Genomic DNA, 10,319 nt, shown 5'->3' on the forward strand with positions numbered 1-10,319 from the left:
TTTTTTTCTTCCAAAATAAATAAATAACTCATGCAATATTTTCACCCATCATCTAAGGCAAGAATGAGATGGGTAGAGAAATGAATATATTAAATCAGGCTCCACTTGCAAACCTGCTCCCTTCTTTCGTTAGTGACTAATTTGGGTGCTGCGATTTTCAAAGTCAGTAAAATACTAAATAGAAGCATGTCAGCTGGTATCAAATGGAGCCCCAAAATAACATCGCTGGGAATGGATCATTTGATAAAGTATTCCTAAAGTGTGTCAAGATATATAATGAGGTTCTTTTTTAAACAACGAACTTGGCAGAATTTTCCTCCAGTTTCCAGCTTTCCAAGTATGATTTTTATTCCAAAATGCTTTTATGGTTGCAAAATGAGCTTACTGCTTACCTTCCCCTTCTGCTGAATTGTCTCTTTTATATTTTGCAGCTGATTTTAAACCTGAGATTGATGCCTTCTTTAGTGCTGAGTCACTAGAACAGGAGTGGCAAAATTTTCAATTACATGTGGGCAAAATGGGGAGTCTGGAACTAGTATATGGGCAACATTCAGCATCTTCCTTAAGAGACTAGAAATGACAAAATGCTGTTGACCAAAAGAATCTCTGTTCCTCCCCAAGAATGGTCATTCTCTTGCAGGTTTTTCCTGGCGATGGGAAAAGGGAGTTTGGGGGTTTTCCCAATTAAATATCTTTTGTCTCTCCAGGTAGACCAAACCAAATGTGCTATGAATCAGAATCAGTGTCTGGTTCTTAAGGTCTTAGCATCATCCCCTATTCCTTGAACCTGAGAGAAAGAAGTCCTCAGTAGTTTCTTGCTAAGAGCTTGATTAACGACTCTAAGAATCAGGAGATGACAAATCTGGGTGTGGGCAGGGATGGCTGGAAAAGAAGCAAAAGTTTGCTTTTGTGGAAAAAATAGCTTTTATGGGCTGGATTGTGTCTCCCTCCTCAAAAAAAATTCACATATCGAGATCCTAACCTCCGATACCTCAGAATAGGACTGTATTTAAAGACAGAGTCTTTAAAGAGGTAATTAATGTTAAATGAAACCATTAGGGCAGGCTCTAATCCCATATGGCTGGAGTCCTTATGAGAGGTTAAGACAAGCACAAAGGGAAGACCATGTAAAGGCACAGGGAGGGGATGGCTGTCTACAAGCCAAAAAGAGAGGCCTCCAAAGAAACAGCCCTGCTGACACCTTGATCTTGGACTTCCAGCCTCCAGAACTGTGAGACCGTAAATGTCTGTTGTTTAAGCTGCCCAATCTGTGGTACTTTGTTATGGCAGCCCAAGCAGACTAACATAATAGCTATCTTGCCTTTAACTGGGGTTCTAGTCTCTGAAAGCTGACATTGCTTATAGGCATGCAACCCATGGGTGAAATATGACATGGTTTTATGTCAAAGTCAAGGATGAGAGACATTTGATTTTGAGTGTAGACATTCAATTTGTACCTGGTCAGACAGAGCTTCTGTAAAATGCCTTGTCCCCAAAGAGTTCCAAATGATTTATAATCTTCAAGAATGAAAAAAAAAGGAGTGACCTTTTACTAATATTTGAAATGCTCCTACTTTATCTCCTACTCGGGGTGGGGGCAGATGGCTGAGCCGAATGTGATCACAGCACGATATCATCATTGAATCCTGTCAAAATTGAAAGTGATTTAAGAGTTGGGGGCATCTGGGCAAATGTCTCAACCTGTGGATATTTCTCTCAAGTCAACGCTCCAGAAAGGGGGAGATGCTGCCTTTCTGAAGTGGGTCATGGCCAGGCAGCCCAGTCAGAGAGAAAAACATTTGCTGCCTCTCTCTCCATCTTCTTGATTGGATTATGAAGAGATGATTGTGCGGTAGAGAGGAGCAGGGAGAGGCCCAAAAGTCAGCTGAGCCCAAGGCCTGTTCAAAAACACATTATTCACTCAAGTCCTGGAGGTGATGGGTATTGATTTCTCCTCCAGCTGATGTGCTAGACTCAGAGCTCTGACTCCAGAGGAATTAACATGGGCCGCCTTTAGTGCCCTGGCGTGGCTCTGACTGCTCCAGGGACCTGCTGAAATGTGGGTTCAATCCCTGGTCTGGGAAGATCCCACATACCGCAGAGCAGCTAAGCCCGTGCACCACAACTACTGAGCCTGCGCTCTAAAGCCCACGAGCCACAACTAATGAGCCTGTGTGCCACAACTACTGAAGTCCATGGGCCTAGAGCCCGTGGTTCACAACAGGAGAAGCCATCGCAATGAGAAGCCTGTGTACCTCCACGAAGCATAGGCCCTGCTCACCACAATTAGAGAAAAGCCCTCACGCAGCAACAAAGACCCAATACAGCCAAAAATAAATAAGTAAATGTATAAAAGAGAAAGATGTTAATTTTAAAAAATATTTATAAATTAAAAAATAGTCTCCCAGAGGGTCTTGCATGTGGATTTAGAGCATGCCTGGTAGAGACCCCCAGGAGACCTACACAGATTTCCTGTGAGTTGCCCTGGAAGAGGGGTCCCCACATATTCCAGCCCAGGGATGCTGGTGCAAGGATCCCAGGTTTGGAATCACAAACTCTTCACAAAGCATCTAACTTAGTCTTAGGTGCTCCTACTATGTCTGTGGTTTGTTCACAGATACAAAACACACTGTGACTGTTTTCAAGTTCAGTGTCAGTAGAAATGGCCTGAGAGTAGCATACACCTGAGTTCCACATACAAAGACACTTACAGTCTATTCACATTCTATGGCTGAAATTCAAGTACAAGGGTGTCCTTAGGGGGTGGCATAAAATTAGCAAGAATCATTTGAGCCAAGATGGGAAGATCTGGCCCTTCTTAAAGTAGCATTTGCAGGAGAAATAATTCCTCCTTCTGCAACAAGGGGCACTTTTAAATTTCATGAAGCCAAACAGAGAAACTGGGCTGAAGAATAAAGATGGTAAAAAATAACAATAATAATAATGCTTCCCAGTGAATCACAGCTGCCAATTTATGCCAACATCAAGGCCTCCAGTGCAGATAATTTGGATCTGCTGCTGGGTGGAGTAAGCCCTAGGGCACATTGTGGTGGCTGCAGGCAAGACGGCATGGACCCGGGATGCTCTAGAATCCCAAGGAGATGCTACTGCAGACACGTGCCAGCCAGGCCAGACCTGTGGGCCCCTGTGTTTGCTCCAGTGACAACTGGACACGACTGGGTCAGGAGAGTGAACACAGCAGCTTCTCTGGTCCTGAGAATGTGATTGTGGTCATGAATTCCACCCTGCCCTCTTCAAGGGCAAACCCAAACCCAGTGAAGCAGAGATATTGAAACAGTTACCTCCTCTGTCCCTCAGTCAAGTTGCAGGCTGGAGGGGGTCCTCTGGTTGGCAGGAGCCCAGGAGCTTTCCTGTAAACCACAGGTGCCCCATCCTATAGCATCTGCGCTCCCCTCCCAAACAGCTTGATGGACGATTTAAAACCACGTTAGTGTTTCTTTTATTCCTCTAAGAATTGCCATCTAGTCTCCCATCTTCCTACACATGCACAAGCGGGCACATTTTCCAGAGAACACGTGTCATTTGTCATGTCACTGAGTTGGAGGAATTTTACACAGCTTTTCACAGCCCCATCTTCTACCTACAGCACAAATCCCTTTCTCGAAATTCCTGACACTTTCTCAGTCTCTCTCTCCTTGAACCTCCTGGGAGTGAGGTGTGTATCACTTAGCATGTTTGGGGTTAAAAATAATAATTAATAAGTCAAATTCAATTAAACATTAAAGGAAGGCATTGGCTTCTGCAATTGGTAGTGTGGACCTTTGGTGGGTTTGACCAGTCTTGGTTCTACTTTTTTGTGATGGTCCTGCTCTGTCCCCTGGGGTCTTCTTTCTCTTTGGCTTTCTGCGTCCCCACTCTCTAGAAGAGAAAACATTCCTATTCCCCAACCATCAATCGAAAGGCCTATCTTTGAAAATCAATTAATGTAATCCATCACATCAACAAGTAAAAGAAGACAAATCATATGATCACATCAACAGCAGAAAAAACACGGGACAAAATTCAACACCTATTCATGACAACAACAACGAAAGACTCTCAGTTAACTAGGAGCGGAGGGCAGCTTTCTCGATTTGATTAAAAAAGAGCTACAAAAACCCTACAGCTGAATCATACTTAGTGGTGAGAAATGAGAAGCAGTCTCACTAAGATCAGGAACAAGGTAAGGATGACCCCTCTCACCACTCCTTTTCAACACCTAAAGCAATCAAACAAAAAAGGAAATAGAAATATACGGATTGGGGAGGAAGAAATAAAACTGTCTTTGCTCACAGATGACATGGTTCTCTTTGTAGAAAAATCAAAAAGAATAGAACAAGTAACAACACCAAAGAAACACACCTAGAACTAATAAGCAAGTATAGGAAGGCTGTAGGATACAAGATTAATAAAATACAAAAGTCAATCACCTTCCTATGATATACCAGCAATGAATGAGTGAAATTTGAAATTAAACACACAATACTATTTACATTAGCACTCCCCAAAATGAAATACTTCGGTATAAATCTAACAACATATGTAGGAGAGTTTTCTGAGAAAAGCTACAAACCTCTGGTAAAAGAAATCAAAGAGGAACTGAATACATGGAGAGATATTCCATGTTTACAGATAGAAAGACTAAATATTGTCAAGATATCAATTCTTCTCAACTTGATCCATAGATTCAGTGAAATCCCAATCAAAATCCCAGCAAGTTATTTTGTGAGTATCACCGAACTGATTCTAAAGTTTTTACAGGGAGGCAAAAGACCCAGGATAGCTATCTCAATATTGAAGAACAAAATTGGACGACTGATACTACTTCAAGACATTATAAAACTACAGTAGTCAAGACAATGCTGCATTGGCAACAGCGTAGAGAAATAGATCACTGAAACAGAATAGAGAGTCCAAAAGTAGAGCCACATAAATATAGTCAACTATCTTTGACAAAGGAGCGAAGGCCATAGAATGAAGCAAAAATGCTTTGCAACAAATGGTGCTGGAACAACTAGACATCCATGTGCGAAAATCTAGACACAGATATTACCCCCTTCACAAACATTAACTCAAAGTGCATCACAGACCTAAATGTAAAATGCAAAACTATCAAACTCCCAGAAGATAACACAGGAGAAAGTCTAGATGACATTGGTTTTGGCAATGGCTTTTTAGATACAACACCAAGATCATGACCTATGAAAGAAAGGGTTGATAAGCTGGACTTTATTAAAATTAAAAATTTCTGCTCTGTGAAAGCATCGTCAAGAGAATGAAAAGATAAGTCACAGACTGGAAGTAAATTTTGCAAAAGGCACATCTGATAAAGGACTGTTATCTAAAATATATAGAGAACTTTTAAAGTTCAACAATAAGAAAACAACCCAACTAAAAAATGGGCCGAACCTTAACAGATGCCTCATCAAAGAAGATATACAGATGGAAAATAAGCATGTGAAAAGATGCCCCACTTCATATGTCATCAGGGAAATGCAAATTAAAAGGACAATGAAGTATCTCTACATACTTAGTAGAATGGCCAAAATCCAGAACACCAACATCAAATGCTGGCAGGGATGTGGAGCAAAGGGAACTCTCATTCACTGATGGGAATGCAAAATAGTACAGCACTTTGGAAGACAGTTTAGCAGTTTCTCACAAAACTAAACCTACTCTTATCATATGATTCAGCAATTGCACTCTTTGGTAGTTACCCAAAGGACTTGAAAATATATCCACACAAAAACCTGCACATGGAAGTTTATAGTAGCTTTGTTCATAATTGGCAAAACCTGGAAACAGCCAAGATGTCCTTCAGTAGGTAAATAGGTAAATAGACGGTGGTACATCCAGACAGTGAAATAATATTCAGTTATAAAAAGAAGTGAGCTCTCAGGCCATGAAAAGATAGGAATGCATATTACTTAAATGCATATTACTAAGTGAAAGAAGCCAATTTGAAAGGTTGCATACTGGATGATTCCAATTATATGATATTCCAGAAAAGACAAAACTATGAAGACAGTAGTTACCAGGGATTGGGGAGGGGGAAGATGAATTAGGTGGAGCACAGAGGATTTCAGGGCAGTGAAAATAGTCTGTATGATCCTATAATAATGGATACATGGTATTATACATTTGCCCAAACCTATAGAGTTTACGGCACCAAGAGTGAACCCTCATGTAAACTATAGACTCTGGGTGACAATGATATGTCAATGCAGGTTCATCAATTGTAACCAATGTACCAACCTGGTGGGGGATGTTGATAACGAAGGAGGCTGTGCATGTGTGGGGTCAGGATCTCCGTACCTTCTGCTCAATTCTACTGTGAACATAAAACTCTTCTAAAAAAATAAAGTCTATTTTTTTTAAACGTCCACTCTTCATTCCGATTGGACCAGCGTGGTCACATGCCCAGTTCTGAACCAGTTCCGGTGGCCAAGAGGAATGCCCCCCATTCATTGGTTTAGCCCTGTGTTACTGATGGCCCCTGAACCAATCACAGTGATGAGGGGAACGTGTAACCCTTGTGGTCTTATCTCCAGGTTGTTAGATGTTTTCAGTGATGGAATAGTCATCCTTTTCTCAGTTGGGAGGAAATGGATGCAGAGACCTGGCTCCAGGATCTTCAGGCACACGCACCCCAGGACACATGCGTGCTTTCACACACACACACACACATATCTCAGTCCACACGCACAAGTGCACACACACACCTGGATAAGGAGGGTCTGGGTGATAATCCTCTACTTCCTGGAGCCCCAGCCCCACAGCTTGTAATGGCTCCCCTGCTGGTTCGCTGCTGTGGGGTGACAATCTTGTACATGGATTAGTCCACTTGTAAACACTAAAGCATTTTATAAAAGGTGAGGTTCGTAAACTGTCAGACAAACACTGGAAGCTGAGATGGTGCCCGTGAGAAAGTCATCTTAAAAGAAGATTCTCTGTTACAGCAGGGGTGCAGAGTTGGGGAAATGCACCTGGAGGGCCCCAGGCAGGTGGGAGGGGATGAGGCCTGATACTGAGGGCCTTGGGCCCATCCACCCTGTGGTCCAGCCTCCAAGTATGACCTGAGGGGCTTCAACGCTCTTTGGAGGGGGTCTTCACGCTTGAAGCCTGAAGAAAATACTGTGTTTCTTCTCCAATCTCTCCTCCCCCCACCACTTTTTTTTTTTAGTGGTTCTCTGGGTAAATAGAGGCTTGGAATGAGAAATAAACTACCTTTTAAAGTTTGGGGTCTCTGTCCCTAGAGTCACCTTGTCTCTACATTCAAACTTCCCTCTACAAAGAGAAATGACTAAACTCCGTAATTAAAGGCTTTTTTCCAACTCCAGCTCAGCTCACCCTCGCAGAGCCAGCAGCCCATGAACTTGAGGATGGTGTTAGAGCGTAGCCAATGCCCAGTGCAGAATGAGACAGGGACAAAGGCTTGAGCGATCGCCCCTGCACAGAGGTGAGACTGCCGAGGAGGGACTTTCTCTGTGATGTGGGCATGACGTTCATTTCCACTTTCAAGGCATTTTTGCGCGGTTCTGTCGCCTGTGTGAAGTGATTTGCAGCCACAAAGGCAGCTATTAATCCTCTCACTCCCTGCCTGGAGGGTGAGGCGATGTATTTGCACTCCCAGCAGGAGAGGTGACCTCTTGCAAAGAAACCGCAGCCCCAGGGACTAAGCAGTCACAAGCTTGGGCTCTGAAAGTCACCGCAGGCTGTGGCATGAAAGGCATCCTCGGAGCCCCAGAGGGGAACCTGCCTGCAGCTCTCCTGGCCCTAATCCTTCCTCCTCCTCCTCTGGGGAGGGCGTGGGGGGAGGGGGGCGATTCTTCTAGCGTTTTCCCCTGGCCAGTTTCAGAGCCAGAAACTGGTCCTACCTCTGGGACAGAGAAACTCAGCGGGAACCTGGGTGGGGTCTGTGCCGTCTGGGAGGCAGGTGAGTACAAGCACACACACAGCTGCTGACCTTTGACTCCTTCACAGAGTCTCCCGGCCGGACCTCTCCTGCCGCAGCAGCACATTTCAGAATGCTTTCTCGAAAGTCTTTTGATCATCCGATTAATACCACACACGTCAATGTAATACTTCAAAAAGGTCATTGCTGCAAAGGCACGCTTTTAGGAGAATATGCCCAGGGTAAAACGATCTCCCAGCCTCCCTTCTCCCCACCTCCCAGCTGTAGTTCCCCTCTGCACATCACAGCCCTGGCGGGGGGGAGGGCGGACCCGAGTGAATACCCAAGGATCTCACCACTGATGATTCCCAAAGGGTCGCTTAGAAGCCGGACCGTGTGGAAATCAAGAGGACAACTGCCTTATTCTCTGAGGGCTGAAGACAATTTTCCTCACTGTCCCACAGCACATGGGGAGCTAACCGATAGAGCTGCCAGTTGTCAGAAAATAGCGGTCCCTCTGGGATGGAAACTTGGCACTTGCCGAGCGCGGCACCATTCATCAAGGTGAGCTTGTCTCTCGGGGGTCACGGCCAAGTTGCCTGCTCAGCTGCCCGCTCTTCAGCTATCTCCCTGAAACAAATTTCCTTAAATTGACCCTGCAGAATCCCATTCCACAACTTGCCATCATTTCTAATGAATGTAAATGTCCTTAAGAATTTTTAAATTTGGCTACCAACATCACAGTTTTACAGCGTCCGTAGTATACATTTTACAGGTTTCCAAACCTGCGTATATCAAAAATGAAAAGTCCAGAGCTTAGAAGCAGAAGAACTGGATCATTCTGTTCTCCAACGCTCAGAAAAGCATTTAATTGGAGTAATCAGCATACAGTAGTAAAAATGCTTTTATCGTCACTTTATGATATTCACTTGTAAGAATGTTCAGTTGAAAACCTATTGATTGATCAAACATGTAACCACTTGACAAGTGTTTTTTGAACAACCCCTCTGTGCAAAACACTGTTAGGTGCGATGACGTGTGCAAAGAAATATAATGCGATTGCATTAAATGCGGAGTTCCTGCCATGCATCGAGAATCCTGCCAGACTCAGACACATACAGATCTGATCACTGTAGAGATGACAGAGCAAAGTAGTGCATCTGCTAAGCAACTCTAATTTAATAAAGGCATCGTGCTAAGTAGATGAAGTAGTGTTGCATGCAGGCGAAGGTGGGAAACGCTTTCATTTCCTGCAAGTTCACTCAAGGAGACTGTGGTCCTGGTGTGAGTATCGTGGGGTAAGCACTGCCCCTGGGTTCAGAGCCCTCCGGACAAAGACAGCTCTGCACAACCGCCCCCCGCCAGCCCCACTTGCTCTGCACATGCGCAGGACGCAGAAACACTCCATGCCTCCGTCTCCCGATCGGGTAACTGGGCATTCATACCTAATTCGATGTAAATGAGACAGCGCATGTCCCGAGGTGCTGAGAGCTGTGTCTGGTGCACAGAAGGGACGGTGGTAGCCGTCACTATTGCAGGGTCACGGCGGGTGTGGGTTTCCACTGGTTCTGTTGATAACTCTGTCTCATATCGCAGTCAGCAATGCTGTCCTGAGAAGGACCGTCTTGGGTCGGGGACTTGGCCGTTATGTGCAGACACAGCAGCAGGCCATACGTTCCCCCAGTGTAGCTGTGATTTCAAAGCCAACCAGCCACAATGTGGGGCCCCAGTGTCCTCCCCTCCCTGACCATCACCACACAGTGTGGGGGCGACTCCAAGTGCAGTGTAGGGGTCAGGGTGGCTGCCCTCCTGGCTCGTCACAGTCCTTTTGCAAAGGCAATGAGCAGAGAGGAAAAGTCAAATACATGTCAAAACGGAACTAAATGCTGCAGCAGGAAATCTTAGTGACTTGTGCTCAGAAAAGGCAGAGTTCCTCACTTTCTGGGGGACGATTTTGGCCCCCCCAAACGAGGGGACACTGGGCAATGTCTGGAGACATTTTGGTTGTCACAACTGGAGAGGATGCTACTGGTATCTGCTGGGTAGAGACCAGGGATGCTGCAAAAATCCAACAGCTCACAGGACCACCCCTCATAGCAGAGGATTATCCAACCCCAAACGCCAATAGCGCTGAGGTTCAGAAGCCTTTAGACAAGAGAAGCAGAAATGGCTAGTGCTTATTGGAAAGGGCAGTGGGTTAGACTGAAAGATGATGCAAGTCCTTTCAACTTTCAGGAGAGGGAGGTCTTCAGAGAGGGGATCACACCACCAGTGAGGATGAGGAGGTGGGAGTGTGAAAAAGGGAGGGGCCTCAGATGAATGGGCGGTGATTCGGGCGAGGAGGGGCAGAGGGCTGTGGTTTCTCTACCAGCATCATTCTCTGTTCTTCTGACACCAGGTCCTCAGGCTTCCATGAAGGAACTCA

Source organism: Hippopotamus amphibius, chromosome 12 (genome assembly GCF_030028045.1).
Source record: "Hippopotamus amphibius kiboko isolate mHipAmp2 chromosome 12, mHipAmp2.hap2, whole genome shotgun sequence".
Classification (NCBI taxonomy): Eukaryota; Metazoa; Chordata; class Mammalia; order Artiodactyla; family Hippopotamidae; genus Hippopotamus; species Hippopotamus amphibius.